Source organism: Anas platyrhynchos, chromosome 5 (assembly GCF_047663525.1).
Source record: "Anas platyrhynchos isolate ZD024472 breed Pekin duck chromosome 5, IASCAAS_PekinDuck_T2T, whole genome shotgun sequence".
Taxonomy (NCBI): Eukaryota; Metazoa; Chordata; class Aves; order Anseriformes; family Anatidae; genus Anas; species Anas platyrhynchos.
Window position 1 is genome coordinate 35,917,201 of NC_092591.1, and position 24,163 is coordinate 35,941,363.

The 24,163-nt window shown below is 46.0% G+C and overlaps 1 long non-coding RNA gene across 1 annotated transcript; it reads left to right on the forward strand.

The window, feature by feature from the left end:
* Window positions 1-19,666: 19,666 nt before the first annotated feature.
* LOC140002646 (uncharacterized) lies at window positions 19,667-21,580 on the forward strand. Its single transcript, XR_011809699.1, has 2 exons — window positions 19,667-20,510; window positions 21,095-21,580. It is a non-coding gene; the product is annotated as an uncharacterized lncRNA (long non-coding RNA).
* Window positions 21,581-24,163: the final 2,583 nt, after the last annotated feature.

Sequence of the window (24,163 nt, forward strand, 5' to 3'; positions counted from 1 at the left end):
GCCTAATTTTGGAGCTGGCTAAATTCCCATGACATCTAAGATCCCATCAGTAAAATTCTCTGGTTGCCTGTTTCTGCCTCTAGGCCTGCCCAAATATACTCAAGCCCTGACAACACTGAATAACTCAATATTTCAGTCCTCCAGGGATTCACAGATAAGGCATTCCTCTTCCAGCAGCTCTATCTGCTAACTAGGATCCTGTAGGGATTCCTACAATGGAGAGCTAGCACAGACCATACCTGCAGGCAGAGGATGGTGGGGCAGCAATAAACTGCCATTGCTTTAATAAAGAAGACTGGGGATAAAGATGGGGAAAGTATTTCAGAAGAGATGGTTGTGGTGTGTTTCTTTCACTCGTGGATATGCTGGCAGTTAAATCACTTCACGTAAATCTCACAGGAGGATTACACAGACCAGGTGAATACTGTGGATACAAGTGGGACAAGCCAGGTAACCAAGGCCTTGGATGAGCAGCTTGAATGACAGGAGGTGCCCCATCATTCAAACACATCCTGCTCCTCTCCCAGCATTTGCTGCTAACCATCTCAGAGAGTCTGACTGCACGGCAGCTTTTGTAGCTCTTGCTAGGCACCTAGACATCCACTTAGCCGGGCTGCTCATTTCACTGGGCAGCAGGGCACCTAAGAACTCAGCACAGAAACACGAAAATTAAGTTCCCTGCATGACTTAGTCTCTACTTTGCGAGTGAGTTTTGCTTGAGAATCTTATTTTTTCCCCACTCAGATGCCAAAAAGCTTGCAAAGCAGCAAATTAGCCCTCTGGATTTAATTGTGCATATGCATCAGTAACGGGCGTAATTGCACCATCTCAGTCACATTATGCAGTGTACTCACTTGAAACCAAGCTGAAGAAATACCACTGGCAGCTACAAGAAGACAGACTGGATAAGATGGCATCAGATGTAGTGAGGCTACCATGTTGTCACCAAACGTACTCTGGTAATTATTCACAACTCTCCCCCTGCAAGCAGGGCTCTCTCCACCACTCCCTTCTGATGAAGGGCTACTATTAGGCTGTCAGCCCCTGCAGGAGATCCCATTGAATGACAGCCAGAGAGCCACAGGAAGAGGTTCATCTCCTGCCTGTATATTCACTAAGAGCCTCAATCAAATTACCTGGTTTCTTCCCTAGGGTTGCCTATGGAATAGAGGCACACACCGGGAACTTCTGATGTCAAGGTGGAATAACTCACGGCTTGCATCTGCACTGGCAGTCCTGGGCTGCTGTGTGAAAGGGAAAATGAAGTGCAGGGAAAAGCTCCTCCTCACCTACCAATATGTCCTAGAACACTGGTCACATCCGGCAATGAGCTCAGCAACACCTTACTTGAAACAATACAGGGCCCTGGCCATCTCTCCAGGGAAGGCCTTCCCTTCATTCAGTAAGTTACTTAAGATGAACTAAACATGTGAGGCAAACCAGAATTGCTCCCCATGGACACTGTGCAGCACGACGAAGTGCTGGAGATGGTTTGCATGTGTGACTGGTGCAGGCTTATGAAGGGAAACCTGCTTTACTCTGTATTTGTGGAGAAGTGTCATATTTACTTACTTTGCTGCTGGACCACTCTCGCTTTCCCAGGAGTCATGGTTCTAGCTCAGGTCTCTCAGAGGTTTTAGCCAAAAAGTTCAGACATCTAACACCCAGGTGGTTCACAGCTAGAATGGCAGCTGCCATTCACACAGCACAAGGCAGCCCTCTGGCTACCTGCAGTGCTCAGGTGTCTTCCTGGAGCTTCGCTGGCTCAGAGCACTCTCTACCAAATGCAGTTTGCCAGTTTTGCTATCAGTCACTGGTCTGTCTCCAAACACTTGGCACATCTGCAGTGTTTCAGAAAAAAAAGTCACTTACCTCCCACTTCTTTCTCCTTTCTGAAGGCCTGCAGGTGTTTCCATCTTCTTTGACGCCATGCCAGTTTTAATTCCTTGATCCCAGCAGTAGCCTCAGAGGTCTCCAGATGCACCCCGTGTTGCTCAAGCTCACTCTCCTCTTACCTATGATTTTATAATTAATAATTCAGAAAATAGCAAATAATAGAAATTTGGCACAGTTATCCGCTCATTTGCCTTCATCAAATACAGTCAGATTTAAAGATTCATAACAAATCATCAAATAAATGTTATTTCCAGATGACATAAAAATTGCATTGAGAGAGGGCTGTGTTACAGCACTTGGGAACAAAAAATGTACACCCTGCACTCCTGAAATGACAAAGCAACTGTCAACAGAAGGTTTTATTTAAAATTATAAATGAACCAACAAATTTTTAGGAGTTTAATTTCATGCAATATTGATAACCCAGAATAGAAGTTCCTGGACAGGTTACAACCTTCTGTGCCCACACAATAAAAGTTAGCTGTTTGCTGGCAACAGGGAGATGTGTTTTTGGAGAGCTTCTTGAAGAAGCAACGACCTTGTAGCAAAAATGGCATGTCTGCCACAAAGTATAGCTAGGTCTTACCAGGTGCAGTACTAATGGTGAGGGATGATTGATCTGTGGAGCTAAAAGCATGTGGGGGCAATTGCATCAGTCCTCAGGGTAGTAAGCAGATCACACACTTCAGCTGTGTGGTGTGTTGTGTTGTGTACAGGAGACAGGCTAATAAAATGACTTGACAGAAGCTGTTTAGTGCAAGAAGGTTTTACTATCTGATTCTCAATCATTTTTCACATTATGCTGACATTTGTCTTTGCAAATAGAATTAAAAACAAGTGCATAACATGACCTCCATCCTCAGTTGAGTGGAAAATTCTGAGTAGGTATGTGATTAAAACTTGTTTTCCATGGGTTTATGTAAATAAACAGATTACATGACAAAGAAGGTTCAAGGCATTTGCATATGGAGGTCAAGTGAGTGACACCAACCCAAGAACAAAAAAGATCAAAGTGCCACTTGGCACACACAGATTAACTATGAAAAAACACATGTTTATAAGCAGCAAACCTTTTAGTGCTGTGTATTTAAAGCAAAAGAGCATGCTAGTGTATAAAACATGCTCCTGACACTTTTTTCCTTCTATTTATTCCAAAAAGCCAGGACAGCCATAGGTTGATTTATCTGCGTCATTAATTTAAACACCTTTGGCCAAGACAGGAAAATACAAAATCTGTTCTGCACATACCTGAAATACATCCCTACAGTTGTAATTGTGGAATTAGATAATGCTATTTGGCAAACAAATTTATAATCTGAACACTTGCAGGAAGATACCTGAATTCCATTGATTTGATATTGATAATATATTACAAAATGTTCCCTGATCATTTCCTTTTATTTAGATGATGGTTAACATGGTGCAGGGGTCTCATCATTACAAAGTCTGGAAAGGTATTCTGTAAAGATGTGGCAAAGCCATCGTGTTGCATAGATTACTCTGGGCAAGTCTTGATGAAACCTTTGCACAGAGTGCAGTGCACAGCATTCACCAGCTTTGTTCCAATAACGTACATTTTGACTGAGATTTTTCAAGGTTTCTTCAAAACGTCTTTTAAGACACCTACCCTGCTACAAAATTGAACTCCAGCATCTTGATGTCTTCAGAAACTAGATGCTAGTGCCAAGTCTCAGGGAAAAACTGTGTATCGTTTCCATTCCAGTAGTATAAAACTTCTATTCTTAGTCCTACAGAATCAAGGACTTTAAAACCTACAATTTAACTTTGAAGAAAACATACTTGAAGAAGAAAATCTGTAAGTTGTATAGGATTATATCCAACCCACCATACTACAAAAGTAAGTCAAACATGAATATAACTCTGAGAAGTGAGAAAAGAAGAAAATTCAGGGTTAAGGAGTTATGTTTGCAGAAAGCAATGATTCCTTTGCCAAAAAAAGAAGAGCAAACAACACCTCTGGAGCTGTTCAGAGAGGCAGAAACCCAACTATGCCTGAGAGCTGGATGAAAAGTCAGGATGCAGGTAACTGTTAAAGATGAGTGTTTTTACAGTTCAGCACACAGGTCACCCATACTTTAAAACATGTCAATTTGTGTTTCTGTACATGCAGAGCTGTACACAGGCATCACTGAATTATATTTTCAGTTGCGGGAAAAAAAATAAAGTTTTCCAGTACAGCAAAAACACTTGGGTGTAGAGTGAGTTGCCTCCAATACTCAAAGTGAAGTTAAAACCAAGTAAGTGTCAGCCATTCTGCTCACAGCATGTGTTTTCATGTAGCGCACCTTTCTCTCTGCACTCCCAGAAGGCAGACCCTGGTCCTCCATCCATGGAGGAGCTGTACAGAGCTTCTCCCCAGTTTGGAGAGGAAAGCTGCATGGCATCCTTGGGTATGTTCCAGCTCTTTGAGTAGAAAGTGCTGAGGTCTACTCCAGCCACAACAAGTTAATCAGAAGTTCTCAAAAACTCTTTTTGGAAAAGGCTGTATTTATGTTTCATTTGAGAAAAGATTCTCCTGCCTCTGGCAGCTCACATTTCTTTCAGCTGTAATTTCTATATAACATAACCTTTACTTTTATTACAGCTCCTTGTTAACTATTTTTAGAACTTATGCAGAACTCAAACAATATATAATCTGTTGTAACTCTGAATTTCATCCCAAGGACAGGTTTAGGTTTGTCCGTGGGCAGAAAATGCCCACAAGTTGTGCAAAGGACACCGGCAAAGTGAGAGGCTGCACAGCTCTACAGCACAGGCACCAATGGAAGCTGGTGGCTTGTAGGACAAAGCTGCTTCTCCTCAAAGCTGGGCACGGCAGAGGGTCGTGGTAACCAATCATTCAGAGTCTGGCATTTCTCTCTGGGCATTAAACAAAGGCAAAAAATCCCTACACAACCCAAGATCTAAATAATAGAAGGGACTTTCTGCACAATTAAAGTATCGAGGTCATTATCTGCCAGTGTCTGACAATCACAATAGAAAATACTGTCCTTCTTTAGAAGGTCCCAGGCTATACAGAATAAAAAATGCATGCTTTCCCCCTCCTCCTTCCTTTTCCCCTCTTCTATCACTTGCTGCAAAGATTTGTTTTTCTTCTGAGAAAAATAACATATATTTCAGCATTCACTTTTAAATATTCATTGGTGAATTTAGTGTTCTTTTGTGTTCTTTAGTGTTCCAGCTTGCCACATCATTTTACCAGAGCACATTAATCTTGATTGGTGAAAACTAGGATTTTTTTATTACTTTTTTTAACCTCTGCTCAAATCACTGTTATATAAACAGTTTATAGCCAGTGGAGCCTGTGGCTCTTCAACAACACAAGTAACAAGCACAACCAAGACTCTGGGAAGTTCCAGCTGAAGCAGTGGGAAACTTTTGCTACTCCCCTTGACAATAGCCCTTGAAGAAGGAGAAGATACACATATGAATGTGTATACAGGTATGTATGTATACAGAGACAGACACACAGACGTTTGTGTGTGTGTACGCATACACAGTAAAAGAAAAGGGAGTAAGTTGGATTTGAAAACTGATGTCTCTCCCTTCAGAGAATTATCTAAAGAGAAAAACTAAAATGGGTGGGACTTACTCTGCTTCTTCAGCACTGTTTATCTGTCTCAGCAGACTTTGCACCACAAGAAACTCTAGTAGTTTTGGTCCTAGAAAGAATCATCATTTTCTGTCTCAAGAAAGGCCTTCAGAGGGTTGTTGTTACAAGGGCAGGAAAGCATCCTTCAGAATTTCAGCTTCCTTCCACCTAGGATTTAAGATACAGAATAATGCCGAATATTCAAGTTACTTTCTCTCACTCAGTTCAGCATTAATCCACGTATCTCCAGTGCATTATTTCTATGTAAGCTAACACCATAGATACATGCAGACAGGATAGGGAAGAACTAAAGAGCTTTAATTAAACGGTGACTGATCATGTAAATGGCCACTCATCAAACAAAAAAACACCACAAACATTGTGTGCCCTGACACACAAAATTGATGACCATGGTAGTCACGACATCGGGCGCCCACGCAGATTCTGAAGGTGAGAACAACAGGAGGGAAGGGAATTACTCGTGATGGGAGTCTACAGGGGGTCTTGGCTTTTTTCTCCTTCACTGCACTACTGCGTTAAATTGTGCGGTCACTGGTAGCATCAGAAAACAACACAGTGGCTGTTGGCAGCACAGAGACTGCCAAGGACTAGCTGAGTCAGAGGAGTAAGAAGGAAGACCAGAACAAGAAGCAGTATCACTCTTATAATCATTTTAAGTAATTTTTTATCTATGCAAATAGTTTCAGTTAACGACAATGATTGTTTACATCATTTACCACATGCGCACAAAGCAATCTCTGGAGTCAGCATTTCTCATAATGTTCTCTTCAGATGTTCTTGTAGATTGAGAAGTGACACGGATATTCCAACAAAGCAGGTAAAAGACAAAGACAGGTGTGGTTTTTTTCTCCCATCATTCTTATTTGTGAGACTCCCGTTAGCTTGATGGTTCATTCTAACTGGCACTCAAGTCATTTTTCAAGTGGTAAGCCATTAACTGCCCTTCTTCAGATTGCCTGCTCAGGCCCTCCAACACAATGAGCTTTGATCTAAGACATGGACCAGGTCACTAAGAAACTCACAGCCTCCTTTCGAGGGTTCAGATCTCTGTTTTTAGTTTTCTCCTTCACTGAACTGATAGCACAGAGTCAAATGTATCAGAAAGTCTACCTGCAAACTTGCTTTCTGGAACTTTCCATTAAAGAAAACCATTAAACTTTTTAGAGGCTTGTAAATTCATAGAAAATACAGATGGAAGGGATCCAGGTAGGTTATGTGATACAAATTCCTGCCCATAAAAGTTCAACTATATTCAATATATTTCTCAATATTTGTATCCAAGTTCTTATGTACTTAAAATGCTCTAGGATGCCACAGGCTCCCACAGCACTGTGCAAGGGTCGTCTTACAAAACCAAGGCAGGTGAGATCTGTTACCACTACTGGTGCAGAGAAGAAAAACTGGTGGGTGTTACATTATTTTGTTTTAACAGTTTCTTCTTAGCTATTTCTCATTTCCTTGCCTTGGGGTTGGTGCTTTACAAGCAATGTGGTTACTTGTAGAATTTGCACTATAGTCAGTAAATAAACTGCTACTGCAGAAGAAGAAATTAGGTCTCAGTGTACAGAGGTGGAAAAGGCAGAAACTGTTGACAAGGCTCCCAAGGAACGTATACACATTGGGGTATTTTCTCTGAGGGAGGGAGGAAGAACAAGGATTGTAGAAAGAGAAAGTATTGAAGAAAAAAAGATTTTGGTGGTATGATACAGCAATGGTCCAGATGCAAGTGCCAAGAATGAAAGATGTAGGAGAATCTTCCCAACCTGTATGAGATGTTTAGTAATATGCTCCCAACAGAGATGCTTACTTCAAGTTTTTAAATCCAGCACTGTGAGCACTCAGGAGTGTGTTGCATGACAGGGGTCAGTGGCCAATGGCAGCAGAAGTCTTCCTTGTACCCTGGGAAAAGTGTTTTCCTTCAGATTGAGTCTTCTGTGAGTGACAATAAAAGATATAACAGCTGACATGTTCTCACAATGGCTAGGAAAACCTGTGACATTTGCTATAGAAGAAAGAAAATGCAGGCTCTGAAGCATGTAAAAGACAGAACTTGTGAGAGATTGCTGTGACCAAGGAGTAATCATTGTAGGAATTAACATTTACTTCAGTTTCTTACTGAGACTGACGCAGTGCCCCATGCTGCTGGAGGTTTACTGTAAGACTGTTGTTTACTTTTGATTATAGTTTTAAAAGAAGCAATTCTTCTTGTGCAACTCCCAGGTTAAACCACACGGCCCTTCTCTATTGGAAGCTCATGGCAGGCTGGGCCTGACCTGCCTGAAGGGAGCTGCAATTGAAGAAAAAGTCAAGTGGCAGTCACTTAACGGGGAATCTGCTGCTACAGATCATGCCACACAAATCAGCAGACCTCAGGGAGCAGATTTTCACTGTCAGAAGAACCTGGGTGTCTCAGTTTATAACCCGTCTGTAGGAGCAATGGATGGCTACTGGCAGGCAACAGCACAGCAGGCAGACCAGCACTTGTCAGCTGCTGAAGAAGCAGATAGGTTTAAAACAAATCCAAAACACAGAAAATGAAAACTCCGAGTATACTCGCCAGAAATGGGAGGCGATGTCAGCATCTATAAATTTCAGCATTATCCATGGTCATGCAGGTATTCCTTGTAATTTGTTGCTGAAATCTGTAGGCTGAAAAGGGCTTTTTCTTCGGAGCAAACTTCTTTCTCCACATAATTCAATTAAAGCAAGTGAGGCCTGTCCTAGAAAGCTGGACATCGCAACAAATCAACAACATAGTGCAGTGCAGACGTTGGCAGCCTTGTCTGTCCATCCAGAGTGCAACTGGAAACTGTTTACTGGAAAGTGATTGCTAATTACTCAACACAAGGTAAGTCTTTGACACGTTGGCAAGCACAGAGCTCCTTACAGCTGAAGGCAGTGCTGGCCAGAGAGATGAAGCTGCTGGGGTCTGTTCTGAAGTAAGTTAGCTGCAGAAGAAGAAGCCACTGTCACAGAGAGAGGTGACACAAGAAGAATTAGCAGGGAACCCCCTGTCAACAGGCAGATTGCCCTGGGCACCAGATGAAAAGGAAGAGGTACTGGGGCAGCAGGTGGTGGTGGGGTCCTCTGCTGAGATGGGCCTCTGAGTAGGCCCCCAACATTGATAGTCCTCAGACCTCCTGCTGAACCTGCTCCTGGTGTTCCAGACCTGCCACTGCTACTGCCAGCACTGGGAAGGGGCAGGGTTTGCTCCCAGCTTGCTGGTAGAAGACAAACTCTCCCTGGACCACGGGGTTAAGCAGTGTGTGGTGGCATAAAAGCTCCAGCCTTGCTTTTCCCCTATGGGAAACACCTGTGAGCTCTCCTCAGCAGTGACCTAGAGATCATTTGTTCTGCACTGCTCTTTTATTAAGCATTAGTAACCTAATTAAATTGATTCACAGCCTTTTCTTCAGTTCCGTTTCTGCATTCCAGCTGGTGGTGGCAAATGGGATAGAGGATAGATTTTAATGCCCCTTTATATGTCTGGCAGGAGACAGCCTCTCTGGCAGGAGACAGCGTGTCCCTAGGGTGCTGTCCATCTTCCAGCTGCACTGCCACCACTGGCACATCAAATTCCCTCTGTTTTTAGGGCCAGATTTCAGTCATGAGGGTCTGTCCCCTTCTCACCAGTCAACAGCCACAGAGACAGGCAAGTAGCATTCAGAATGGGGCAGTGCCCTCTTCTCCTTCCCTCAGACCCTCCCAGCACCTGGGGCCAGCATCACTCCCTGAGGGCCTGGATCAAAGTGGTGGCCCCGTGGCGAGGACCCGAGGCAGCGCTAAGCACCAGCCAATCCAAGGGACAGGGCCAGAAGAATCACAGCAGGCAGGTAGCAAATACCTAATCCCCCTGATTAAACAACATCACACTTTGGAAACTAAGCACCTGATGGCATTTCGGGATGGAGAATTTGGGGATTTTCCCTTAGATGAATCCAAAATTCAAGGGTTAGATCTTGAGCCCCAGGAGAGCCCCGACCTCCTCGCACAGAAAACCAACATGATTACTGCAGTAACAAAGCCAGTGGCATGTAAACTTTTTGTCACATGTTTCATCAGCAATTTCCAAATTCTGTATTTTACCTCAGATTGCTGAAGTAGTCTTTCAACACTTTACTGAAGAATTGAGTGGCTGATATATAGTTTGACCTCAAAGCAGCCAATATTTCAAACGTTTCAAAAAAAACTCAGGGAGATCAAACCCACCACCTATCTTGGAAATGGCTGCAAACAACTCCTCAGAACAAATTCCCGGGGCTTTCTGTGGCTTTTATCAAAAAAAAAAAATAAAAAAAAATTGCTGGGGGGCAAAAACTGATGCACAATTGCTTGATGCAGGATCTGTGGTACTGTTCCCTCCACCACCACTTCAACAAATACCCTTGGAAAACAGTTTAAAAAACAGATCCAGAAAGACTACAAAATTAAAAGTCAGCAAGTGTACTGAGCTCAAGTACCAACTGAAGACCAAAGCCTAAGAATACGTAGGATCACAGCAATATCAGTATCACTCATTCAAAATAATGCAGAGCAAAAAGTAAAGGAATAATTATACAAAGCAGAGTAGAATAAAAGAGAAAGATTGGAAAGAGGAACCATAGGGTGAAGTTTACGATCCCTGCAGAGCTCAGTTTGCATCGTGTCCCAGGGTCCGTGCTCAGATGGCACCACACGCACGTCTTGCTCTGTCTACAAGGAGCAGCACAAGCTCTGCTGACTCCATGCAGCCGACACTTACAGCTATTCTGGGGCTCGGTGCTAACAGACTTTGTGAGGGAGCAACGAGGAAGGGAGCAAGAATAAAGGCTATCACCTCCTAAATCTACTGTGATCTGCACATACATTCAAGTGGGAGTTACTGCAGTGACAACACAAATCCCAACAGAAGTGATGTCAATTCTCACAAGCGTCCCTTAACCTGATTCCCCACCTCCTCCTATCAGGCAATATTTAGCAATAATGTGGGAATGGATCACAGAGGACCCGCACAGAGAATTTTCCATTCAGGAGAAACACTCACCGATAGCACAGGTTCATAGGAGATCATCCTTCTGTTCCTGCAGGGAGTTTCTCTGAAGCAACAAAGTTGATGGGAAGGCACCATGGACAACCTAGCTTACATGTAGTAAATCAGCAGTGCCAACACCATTCAGGTGAGCTCAGTGCCCACAGGCTGTGCCCGTGAAGTAAAAAGATTCAATTTAGCCCTAATTTACTCCTAGGGCAATGACTTCTTTTACAGTGTGGTCAGTTTGAATTATAACAAGCATAAAGCATAAATTCTGACAGACAGCCTGTTTTGTTGTCCCTACATTCTTACCAAGCACACTTTCCATCAACTCACGTGGCCATACAGGAAAGATCTTTCAGATCACCCATTAAAAAGAGGTTGTCTGCCCCTTTTCTGCTAAGTACAAAGAAGGCCGGTAGATAACACATGCGTATCTCTGAGTCAGTTTAAATTTGGAGCCAATCTCACTCCCAGCGTGGGGAGGTGCTCACCAGGTTACAGTGCCTGTGCCTAAATCCAGCCCTGCCCTTTCCTGGGGGGGACACACAAAGGTGGAACAGTTCCCTACAGCAAGAAAAAAGCTCCAAAGCTGCTCACCACAGCTCAGCCCTGCCAGGAGCCTGCCTGAGCCATGGGCTCTGGCAAGTGCTGTGGTTCTTTTCTCCATCTCAGGGGACAGAACCCTGCCAAGACATTTTTGGAAGTCTGTGTGGTTTCTACAGTTGCTGGATCTTGTCACAAATAGGTCTGCATTTATTGTCAGCCTTGTGACGCTTTCAGCCCTCTCCTTGAACACAAAGCCTTTGTTGCCTTTCTAAAACGTAGAGCTGCAAGGAAATTACTGGGAAGGCTTCCATAAGGGCTTCTGTGCCCCGGGAAATCACAGCAATCAGTCTAATAGAGAAATCTAACAGAAACTTTCTAGCAGCTTTGTTACAATAACTGCACGCTGCCGAGGTCACTGTAACTCTGCCATGCCTTCAGTCACCTCACCACAATGCCCTGCTGTTTCTGCCACCTGCTCGCTCCTCTGTCACTGAGGGCAGTGAGGCTCAGCCATCCTATCCTTATCCCACTGCCCGCACCACTCCGGAGGTGAGGAGCAGAAACAGCGGGCAGGGGGAGGATATTAACCATGCAAGCGTCCTCAAAAAAGCAGACTGGGGGCTACGTTTATGCATTCCTCTGGTAATGTGTGTAAATAAAAGTCTGACTTACTGTCAGTGGACAAATGCTGTACGCCAGGTTTGCCATTGACGCATCAAAGCCCCTGAGCTGGAGAGAGTCAGGAAGAGCGTCGGGAACTGCGTGTGGGCAGAATGGACGAGCTGCAAACTGGCACCGCTCTTCGGAGGGGATGCTGGCAGCCCTTCGGTTCAAGATCAGCACAGGGGAAGGCAGGCTGATGAAGCGACGCCACGTCTAGCCCGCAGCACACAAGATAATCAGCAGAGATTGAGGCAGTCTGAAAATCCTACACGTATAAAATGCTAATGAAACAGTTTGCTTTTGCAAAGAAAATCTGGGACCTTGGAGAATTCCATCAATTCCCTTAAGATTCACTTAATGTGTGTGTTACAGCAGAGGCACTTACTATTACGTACAAGTAATTTACTAAGTTTTTCTTACATTATTGTAATTTCCTTTTTTTAATGGTTTTGCTTTATTGGAAAACTTTCCTATTAAAGTTGGTTGTTATAAGTCGTCCTTCTCATGCAGAAAAAAGCTAACACAGCCAAGTATGCAAGGCGAGAGGATTGCAATGTCCTTAAGTTAAACAGAGTTTTAAACAGGGAATTAAGTCAGTACCATCACGGTGTGGTCTCAACAGGGCAGCATGTGGCCCTGCTGCCCTGCCAGTCTCAGCAGCTGGGCAGGGAGGTGGGACGGGCTCTGACCTGCTGACCTCCACACACAGCCACAAATCCCATCCTGACCCGCCTAATGACAAGGAACAAATCTGGAATACTACACAAAGGAAAAAAAAAAAAAAAAAAAAAACACTAAATGTGATTGCACCATTTCAATGAGCCTAATTAGCTAATAAAGGTCAGTCTCATTAGAAGCTCTTCAGGGAAGGAGCCACTGAAAGAAATTCAACAGCAAAAGGATTTTAACAAGCTGTCCTCCCTCGCCTGCACCAGGCATTTCAAGGAGGACTCAGTGAGAAGCCAAATCTCTTGAACAAGCGATGAAGGAAGGTGTTGATACACGGGCGTTCTGCAACAATAAAAATTCGCTTCCTAACTGTCAGAAGATCATTCAATGTCACGTGAAAGTGTTCTGCTTACTCTCTGCATGGGAGATGTCGGCTGTCCTGAAAGCAAGCCTGCCTCTGAGCTGCATCCCCTCTGAAGAAGAAATAAGTTTTGAATTCTTTTGCAGCAGCCATAACAAAGGTGAAACAACACATTCTAGTTGATTTATCTTAGGTAGCCTATATTTCAAATAAATCCCTGCATTCCTGTGCCTAAAAGGAAGAAGAAGTGCAGAAAACAGGGTTGTCAAGCAAGTAAATGAAGCAAAACACCTAGATTCAGGTGTTTCCTGTCAAAATGCTGTTGTTTTCTTTGTTTACTTATTCTTTTTAATTTGTTACTAAAAATCAAAGTAGTTAAAAAATATATATTCACCTTAATAGCTGTATTTTACTGGAAGTCATTTGGATTAAACTATCTCGACTACCTCTTTTGACAGCCATGGAGCCCTCTCTGACTGATCTCTGCTTTGCTGCTGCAGTACAGGGAGTGACTGCTGTCCTGGGGTGTACAAAATTAACATTTAGGGACACTTGGAGGGCGGTGTTTGCTTGACTGACTTCAGAGACAGAGCCTAAGGGTGTCTGGGGTCCTGAAGGGATGATTTCGCTCCCAGCTGTTCACAGAGTCTGTTTTTCCCACCTTGCTTTTATAAGAGACATTTGCTTGCCCTTTTTTTCTTGCAAAATCCATCTCTGTCACCAGGCAGCCTGAGCAGCAACTTGTTCAATGTCTCCTTGCCCCGTCCCTGCCGCTGCTCTCTGAGCAATGAGCAGAGAGCTGCTCCACCCAGTGGGGATGAGCAGCAGACACAACAGAGCATCCTCAGCCGAAAAGCATAGAAAACCCAACTTGGAAGAGTTTGAGAGAGGGATGAACACCCCTTCTCGTCAGGGGAAGCTCACATCCCATCACATCCCACATTCCAGCTGCTCTGATTGCGTGATGCAGCTGGGAAACCAGGTCTGAAGCCCGCAGCAAAGCTGTATGCAGTGCAGCTTGTTGCTTGTCACACCACAGGAGGACACTGGTTTGTGGCTTTGGGCCTGCCTCCAAAAGCTGGCCAGTTGCACAGACTCTGCCCTGGCCAGCCGAGGAACACCAGGTCCCCAGGCTGACCCTGGCAGGACAACAGCCCCCAGACAGGAGCCTGCAAGGGAACGGTGGAGGCTGTCCCAGGAAGCCTGGCTACCGATAAAACACTCCTTACTACAGTACTCTATAACTACAATACACTATGGATGGGGCCAGGATAAACTGCTCAGACCCGTGACCTAGCCCTTCCCTCACACACAGCTGGGCAGGCTCCTGTACCAGGTGGCATAAATGGCTCTGCAGCAGGTGAGGTGAGGTGAGGCTTGGGCTCTGCTGCCCCACTTGGGCAGGCTGGCCAGGTCAGCCTCACTAATTTCAGCTCTGATATGACAGCCCCATCCCTCAGGGGCAGGACAGTAACTCAACGGAGGGACAAGGCCAGAGGATAAGGAAGATACTGTAAGGCTGGCCTTGTGAGCACAGCACTACTTTGGGAGGGGGTCACCTCAGATGACAGGCTGGCCACTGATTAGTGGTAGAACTGGATTCCTGGCCACAAAGGGACAAACCAAAGGGAGATTTAAAAAAGCATATTGAAATGTAAGCATGTTTTCTGACCCTAGGAATGAGCCTCCTAACTTGGCAAGAGCTTTATTTTATAAGCCCCATGAGCAAACCAAGCTTACGGCTATTCATATGCAGACAACACATTTCACTTCAGGAGCACCCCAGTGCTGTTTTAATGCTTGCATATCTTTACTGAAAATCTCAAAAACCAGTAAACCCATTTCTTTTACCTGATAAACACCAGCAGCAGCAATTTTACCAACAATTCTTATAGGTTAAACTGAAAACTGACCCCGCTGCCATTTTATGCCCAGCTGAATGACTGAAAAGTCCATCCCCAGAAACCACAGGGCACAGTCGGTGTATGTTCTGCATCAGCTGCTGCTTTAAGATTAGGAACCACATCCATTAGCCCACAATGGTGGATGTAACAAGCAGGAACCGCACATTTCTTATCACTCGACAGCTGATTCCACCTGCTGAGAAGAAGCTTTGCTGTCTACAGCCTTGATGCAGCACAGCAGGAGGAAAACGGCCTATGACAACCACACTGCACATCTAAAACATTTCACAACCATAAAAAGGTAGGAGGAGAAACAGAGGGAATGAGCAGAGCTCATTCCCTAAAGGATGCTCCTTTAACTTATACAAAGTTAAAGAAGCATCCTTGAGAAAAGGATAGTTTTTGTACAAAAACCATGACATGTACTTCTTTTCAGTGCCAGCCTGTGTCTGGGAGGCGTGAAGCAAGAGGCGTATAGGGAAATCATGCAATAAATAAGAGCATTACATATTTCTTGTAGTAGAAAACTTCTGCCAAACTACCAGGAAGCTTTCTTATTTACCATTACAACTCTGTAATGCTAATTAGTATTCACTACCTGTGAAACACCCAGTTACCCCTCAGACACAGAGTTTCCAAACAGGAGAAATCAACCCCGATTTCTCAAGGCAACAAATTGCAACTTTTACGCCTGGCATATATGGATGTATAGATTAAAAGCTGTACTTGTGGCCCATGGGATCTTTTCCGCAGCAGATGGCACTCAGGGAGAAATTTACCTCAGGAACTTCAGCATGGCCCCACAGCCCAGGGCCGCCCTTCTCTTTCCACAGGGCTGGCAGCAGCACAGCTCCCGCCTCACACCGGTCACCAGCAGAGAGCACGGCTCCTCTATCACTATTTTTGTTAAGTAGATCTCCAAATGCTGTACGGGGAAAGCACAGCCCCTGCGCCCGCTCTCCTCAGCCTGAGGCAGCGAAGTGACACGGGGTGGCACCGTTTTCCCCCTCAAAATGTCGACGCTGCTGGGCAGAAAGCCCCCACCTCCAGACTCCAAGGGGGCCGAGAGGGGAGCAACGCGAGCAGAAGGCACGGGGAACGGTCCTGTCGCCTGGAGGCAGCGACAGGAGACGACAGACCCTGGGGGTGTCGCGATAAACACCCCCAGCGCGCCCGGCCTCGTGGCAGGCACCGCCAGAGGGAGCCGCGAGCCCGCCGCTGGAGCAGCGCGGTTCTCCTCAGCCCCCGGCTCCCCTCACACCACGGCCCCGGCCTCTCCTGCCGGCTGTTCTGCCTGGGAAGAGCTGCGTGCAGGTACATTACTACGTGTTTTCTGGCATTTCACAAATTCTAGCGTGTTTCCTATGCAGGTTGAGGAGAGCCGGGGTGGGACCGACATGTGAGGTGTTGGCTCTAGGACTTGGGGCTGCGTGACACCTGCCTTGTGGTGCAGCCACCCTGAGCAAGCTTGCGAGCAGAGCAGGGAGCCCTGCGGCTCTACTTTATGCCATATTTTGGGGTTTACAACTGGAAGCAGCCTGTTTTAGAGCAGCACTCCCACCTAAAAATAACACCTGTGAGATACAGTAGATAAGTTTTGGTCAAACAGTGGGACTTAAATAAGAGACTCATTGGGAAACCTGAAGTGTTTTCTTGTGATCTGGTGGATTTGGGCTATAAGAAGCCCTAACCGAGCTGCCACAGGAACAGAGAGCACATGGCACCCTGTGTGCTAATCACAGAATCATGGGGGGAAAAAAAATAAAAATAAAAATAAAAAAATCTAGGTTGGAAGGGACCTCCAAGATCATCTAGTTCAACCTCTGACCTAACACTAACAAGTCCTCCACTAAACCATATCATTAAGCTCTACATCTAAACATCTTCAGTCAGGAGTGCCTGCTGCCACCTCTCCAACCCAGGACAAGCACTTACGGAAAAGCCGATATTTCTAACAGCACCTCCTAAACCCTAGATAAGCAAAATCTGCAGGGCAAAGGTCAGGGTTTTCTCTGGTGTCCTACTTTTCCTGTTCCCAAGGCAGAAAAATGTGCTGGTTGGTATTTTTATGGCTCCAACCCACCTCCCCCTCCACCAAGTGCCATGCCTGCTCCTCCTGCACCACGCTGCGGCCCGGCTGCATGGCAGGCTGCTCAGCGCCTCCTCTCCCAGCTCCTGTCTGCCACCGAAGGCACAAAGCATTGCAATCTGACAGCCCTGCGAGCTGCCAAAACCCTATCCAACGTGAGTCGGCACATCCCAAATTCAGCGCAGATCTTTCTGTCAGCAGGCATGGATCGGAAACCCTCCCCACTGCTGGAAGGCCTCTGCAGCTCGTGGGGCTGCCACCCCATCTGAGCAGCTCCCAGCCGTCCCAAGGCCCTCCCCACAGCCAGCCGTGTGGTCAGTGCAGTGATTAAAGAGTTCGGCAAAAGAAGCCTTGAGGCTTCTTCCAAAGCTACTTGGACCAGGCAATTTCCAAGAGCTTTGAGTATATCTGAAGACATCGCAGCACTGACAGGAGAAGTGATTAGGACCAAATTATTGTCTGAGGCCGAAGGGAGTGAAAGAGACCTGAAGCCAAGCTCCTGGCTCCATCTTGGCAATAGCTTACTGCTCCTTCTGTCTTCTTGAAAACACAGAGGAAAGTTGCCGTGCACAAACATTTTATCACTGTCTCTCAATACTAAAGTACCTGACACAGCAAGAAGAAACCTCTCCAAGGAGACCAGGCAGTCCTGAAGCACATTTTGGAAATAGCTGTCGGGTCTCATGAATAAAAAGTGAATTACAAAGTACATTAGAGCATCACTGTGTCAGCTAATACCCTGCTAAGGATTTCTGGCTTTAACGCAGACATCAGATGCTGGAAAGATCTTATTAGGCCCAGCTCACCCTTGGGGAACACAGCAGGATTAGCCTCTCTAGGATGTGTGCAAGTGCTTTGTTTTTACCTAAGGACTGATCTGTGATTAATTTCCCATCTGAGAGGTTCTAAGGACAAGAGCACCGAAGGGCAAGCACGGGCAGAGGTGCTGCCCCACCACACTCCTGCTCACATGAAAATCCCAGGGCTTGTAGGAAAACTGCTGCTGCCTGGCAGCTCTGGGGCCCAGGGCATCGTCTCTGGGTTACAGCAAGAGCCTTTGCTCTCCAGCTTTACACTGTTACTGCAAGCCCAGCAGGAAAGTATTTCCTTCCTGATCAACTTTCATTTGGTGTTATTACAATCCTCTGACACCTGCCTGGTTTCAGTTACACCCCTTTTGCCCCATCAGCAAGGTGAATTCTGTGCTATTGTTAACAGAGGGCTCCCAGCACACTGCAGCATCCAGCAACAACTGCTGGTTGTCCCCCCATGCCAGCTGTGTGTGCCCCACACCTGCCTTCTCCCCATCCTGTTTACATTAATTGGGTTTGCTGATTTCTCCTCTCAGTGCAGTGCAGGATTTGGTAATCGTCCCCTTTTCTGGCTCTCTCCTTTCAACTTCCCTACTAGCCATGTGGCACGCAGGGCCCCCATTGTCAAAGGGGCTCTGGGCTGCAGGAACCAAAGTGGAGGAACCGAACAGTGACTGAAACGGGAATGGATAAAAGGAACCCCAATGGCAGTCACTAGGCTAGAAATTCCCATTCCTGAGTCAATGCACATTTTAAACCAAATGAAAGAGATTAACAGGAAAAGCTAGGAGAAAGCACAGGTCAAGCTACTAATTTAATAGTTAGCAGGCTTTCCTGGGAGACAAAATGTCAAATCCACTTAGACAAAGAAGGCAATGAAGCAGAGTCTTTCAGTATCTGGGAAGAACTCCATACCCACCAGGCTGTCTGGTAGAGGGAAGATAATACCGACACCTTTTCCTGCATGCTCCTTTTCCACTTCCCACATTGTGTTCTAGCTGGAAACTCAGAGATCTTCAGAGCAGCCATCAAGTATGTGGACAAGAAAGACTCAGTGCCTAGAAGTATCCACTTACCCTACTGAAGGGCCTTGAAGCAAGCTTCTTCCTCAAAGGTCCTATAGGAATGTAAGCTCTCATGTGATAAGGAATAGATAAATGATTAAAGGATAGGAAATGAAAGGTGGAAACAAGCAACAAGCTTTCACAGTGGAGGGAGTTATGGCAGTGTCAGAAGGTTAAGTGTTGGAGACTGTGATGCTCTGGGGACTTGGTAAATTACCTGGAAAATGAATGGGTACCAAAAGTGACAAACTTCCTGGTAGCATGAGGATATGCTGAGTAAAAACATGAGGGCTGTCTGTGAAGAGCTGCAGAACAGCTGTGTGCTGCTGAGTTACAAGGTGAGAAAACGGTAGAAAACCTGCAACCTGGAAATTCAAACTAATGGACAAGGGAAAAGCAGAGCTGACCTCGTTACATCACAATGGGCTCTTGAGCTGGCTCTTGGGAATAAGGTCAGCTTAGTTTATGCTCAGTAGCAGAAAATGAAATGTCAGGAATGCTTTGGGAAGGGACAAAAAACAGAATGGAGAATGTCAAGGTAACGTGCACCTGCATCCCAAATTGTGTGCACTTCTGGTCCTGCCATCTGCAAAAGGATTTAGCAGAACATAAAGGGCACAGAGAGGAGCAACAGGATATCTGAAAGTGCGTCCACAGGAGGAGTAAGACTAGGGCCAGACAGACTGGAAAAGAGACAACTGAAGGATGATGCAATTAAAAGGCTTTTTAAATCATGAATGGATTGGAGACAGTAAATAGGGAGTGATTAAACTGTGGAGAGTCAGGTGGAACTGGTGGGTGGAAATTGAAAACAAAACAAGAAACTAACAGAGGGTTAGGTACAGAGTCTCCTTTGGACAGAAGCAGGAAGCTTACATGGGTTCTCAGAGACACAAGTTTGTGAAGGAAGATACACTGCGGGCAATTACATGGGAACATGACCCCTCTGATCAGGAGGCCCCTAACCCGATCCTACCAATCCACTGAGCTAGCATGGGCCCCAGGTAAGGAGCATTGCTTCAGATCAAGTATAATACTTGCCCTGTGTCAAATGAAGTATTATTTTATTGACTATTGACATTTATTCTTGCCCAGGTGAAAATAACAAAAACATTTCAGTTGCATAAGAAGTAATTTATTAATATATCTGGTCTCAGAAATTAAACCAACAAAACTAGTTTACAACACAGAAAGGGCAGCAGAAGAAACTTTCAGCTGCCATCAGCTGGGCATCAGCACAGACAGCCCAGAAACATACCATTCCATATCCCTACATTTTCAGAATTTTTATTTTTTTAAATTTCATAATCAGCCTGGTTCTGTGACGCTACATCATTTCCTGAAATTTTGCAAACAAATGACTTAAGCATTAATGAATTTTTCCATAGGAAGCAAATGCAAACATGCTAGCAAGATTTAAGAGATGTGTAACATGACAAGTACTGGACAGTTAGGTTACCAAACTTGTATAAACAATTAATGCATTGTAGTACATCTCACAATTTGCCTGTGAGGTAGCTCCTGATATTTATTGTCAGACCAAGACCACAGAGAACTCGGAAAGCAGACAGCACTTAGGTTAAGACATCTTCAAAAGTTGCTGCTAATTGTGAATGCCTTCATTTGTAAATAGTTGTTGTAAGAAATGATTTTTGTTCATGTCCTGTGTACAAGGCTGAGAGCTCGTGAAAACGCAGCAGCAGTTACGTGGTGAGAGCCGACACGCTGAGGTTGGGCTGTGCAGACATACTTGGGCAGGAGGGACCTTGGCAGCAGCCCCTTCGTTTTGATTTTCCAATTAGTGTAATGCAGTTATCAGCTCCATTCAAAGCTGAGAGACCAATGGGAACCTGAAAAGGTAAGGCTCTTCCCCTCTCTTCTTCTAGTCTAGGTTAAAATAAAATATTTAGCAGTCCATAAGCTATGGGACAGGGGGACCTGGATCAGTCATGTCAATTAACCAACCAAAAGTAAAACCTTTTAGTTTCAACAGAAAGTAAGTTCTAAGATTTTTTTTTTTTTTTGGTGTTCTATTATATGTTACTAAATGTTAGTCTTTTTAACTGAAAATTTTAGAATTTGTTCTTTTGTTGTACTAAGTTTCACTTTCCATGCAAACTGACATCAGGAATGTAAATTGGTCCAATTAAAAAAAAAACATGAATGCATCATCCATCATTTTCTGACAGAAGAATGTGAACATTAGAAATGGCTTGTTAAAATACATACAGCAATCCGTGGTTCAGTAATTAATGTGTCCCCTGATTAAGAAAATACACTGTAATTACAATATAAAGGGTCGTGTTTAGTTGCAAACCCTCATGCTTCAGCGCTCTGGGAAGGGTTGCGAATCGATACGTCTTCCTTCAGCCAAACATCCAAAAAGCCTACATGCACGGCAGAGCAAACCCCTTCTGTAATGGCTTTCTGTGCGTCCAACAGCATCCAGCTGCTTCAGGAAGCTTCCTTTGGCCCACCCGTCCTGGTTCAGCTCGGCAACGCCCCCGTCGGATGCAGGTCAGGCAGCCTTTTCCAAGCACAGCATTGGTGAGGGATCCGAAGGAGCACACAGCTCACTCGTGCTACTTGCAGCCTCACCGTGCTGTGACCGTGGCACCTGCTCAGGCACTTCTGGAAATCCCACCTGGACTCCGTCAGCCTCTGTGAAACCTGGCGTCAAGCTCATGCCCCTCTGAAGGGCAGGAGCTCGGCAGGGCCCGAAAGGAGCAGCAGCTTCCCCCAGCCCTGGAGGTTGGGTGCACCTGGGGTTAACCCTCAGAGGCTGCTGCCAACCAAAGCGGTGAGGTGTTACCCCTCTGGTGCGTGTCCGTCACTTGGCTTCACCTTTCTTCTTCTCACCCATGACAGATCAATGGCAGATGTTTTCATCCAGCCCAAGGTAGCCGAGTGAACAGCAAAATGTCCTTTGTCCCAGGAAGAAAAACATTTAAAAGGCAACATCAAATGGACATAGGCCAACTGATATAATCCAGAAAAACACCAAGCATGTGCACGCATTGCTCCATCTTTTTCCACGTCTCTGTAGTCCCCCCAAAAGGACTCAAGCTTGAAAAAAACATACCCTTAAAAAAAAAGGATCTGTAAAGAATGTTATAAATACACATCTGGTTGTTTCTGTTATCCCACCGTTCTGATCCAGTGCAACGGGTCAGGGAGGAAACAAGGCACTGAGATGTCCCCAGACTGTCACAGTTGCTGTGCTTGTCGCAGTGTTGGCAGGGCAGAGCCCTGGGACGAGGACACCACTCTGAGCAGGGCTTTCAAAAAACCAGGCGAGCCGTCAAGGCCCCATCCACAGTGCAGCAGATCGGGCGCAGCTGGCGCTGCTGCTAGGAGAGGAGCAGCAAAACAAATGACCTCAGCTGGAGGAGAAGCATGGGAACAGGTGGGAAGAAGCAAAAGGAAGAGCTGGCGAGAAGTTCAGAGCAGCAGCAGGACAAGTCCCTGGTTTCCGACCCCTCCAACATGAAACCTCATTTTATTCACTAGCTGGTGACACTTGCTGCTGTCACAGCATGGGTTAGGAAACTGCATCCAGTCCTGGTCCTTCACCACACGCCAGTTTCGGTCTCTGACTTCTCTGTGTGCCAGAAGCTGCCAGGGCTCCTTTGGCTGCCGAGAGCATCTTCTGCCCGGCAGCTGCGCATCCCTCCCACAGGCGCAGCACGAAGCAGCGTCAGGGGCTCCATCCGGGCTTTTGCAGAGCACTGAAGCAAATATTTATATTTCTACCTCTTTTCCCCTCCAGCTTCACCATTCAAACAGCACAGCAAGGATCTCCTCACAACTGAGAGGCAACGGGACCTTCACAAGCCTCATCATCTTGCTCCTGCCCATTAGCAACCATTGCTTTAAAGGAGGCAGTGGAGGGACAGCATTGTCTCTCCCCCGTGGAAGCCAATTTTGGATGCCCCAGGAGCTGGCAAGCAGCACCCGCCCCGGCCCCGGCTGCCTTGCAGCAAAGTGAGCTGCTCACACGCAGGGCTGACGCCGCACTGGGCGTCTGCTAGGAGACAGCACAGCACTGCCAGGAGGGTTGGTTAACCACCTACCCGAAAAGAAGGCACCAGGAGATGAGACAAGGATTACGTAAAGGTTTTTGTAAAACCGACGAACCAACCCCACATTGTGCCTGGTTCATGGGGAATGTTTGCTGGGCCCTTTCCCACAAAGGGAAAGGCTGGGGGAAGAAAGGCTTTCTCACAATACCTATTCATCAGGCCTGGAACACCTCACAGCGCTCTGCAGCAACACCAGGCTGCACTACAGCAACCACACTAGCAGAGGAGTGAAATCTGGATGTGCAGCACCTCATCCCCACAGCGCATCTCCCCCAAGCCCAGGGCTCCCCTGCCTCCTTCCTCCCAGCCCCATCTCCTCCTGCTCCCCTCAGCTCACCCTCCTGCAGCCCCTCGCCCCCCGACCCGTTGCCCACAGCCTTGTCCATCCTGCAGGGGTGAGGTGAAGCCAGCCCCAGCCAGGCAGCAGCTCCCCCAGCTGCAGGGACGCTGCCTGCAAGCCACATCTTGCCCGTGCCTGGGCCGAGCTACGGCGTGCACGGGGAAGCGTGGGAACCTCCAGCGTGAATTAATTACGGTTGTGGGCAGGGCAGCTCCTTGACCTGCAGGAAACTTTCTGCTTCAGCCCGATTACCAGCATCCAATTACACACGGTGAGGCGGCATCTTGGTTTTCTTTCCAAGGCTCAACCCGTTTTTCGGTCAGACCCTTGTATTTGCTCTTGCTGCTTCTCAGCTCTCTTGGTCGGGTGTCTCACTGCTAGGAAGAGATGGATTTTCTTTCCTCACAAGCCTTTTAAGGATCCATTCAGTGAACTGGGAAGATGCTCTGCTGCAGAGCTCGCTCATTTTTGTCCTTTTTCTTTTTGTGCAGAACGTCGATCCACTGGGCCAAAAAAAGGTCTGTTCAAAACACATTCAGGATCAGTTCCTGGGTCAAAGCAGATCTGTAAAACAAAACAAATGGAATATCTGACACCCCTCCCCCCATCCTGCAAAGCCTAGCCCCTAATACTTAATGCTTACAGGTTTGGTTCCAGGATGCTGAAAGCTGTGTGCACCCTTAGGCAGATGTGCCAGGCAAGTTTGGTTTGACCCAAATGGGCTTTAATTTCCACGTGTGTTCTAGAATGCTGAAAGAACTACAAATGATTAAAAGAAATGCTGCCCACCCCACACCCTCTCCTTCCTGGGTCAGCCTGGTGAAGCTTAGAGAGAACTTGGCCATACAGGAAAAGGCATACTGCAAAAGGGGGAAAGAAAAGAGATTTGTGCAGTAATCCATGTAAAAAGTCAGTGGATAAAGCGTCTGTGTACATGCTAAGTAAAGGCCTTCAGAGGGATAAAAAGTAGAAATCAGAATGAAACTTTTCTATCCCCTAGCACTTAGGTAAGTGGTACAAGAAGAAAGCGTGAAGAAAAGGATGTTTTGGAAAGTTTCAAACAACAAACCCAACAAAATCAGAAGAAAA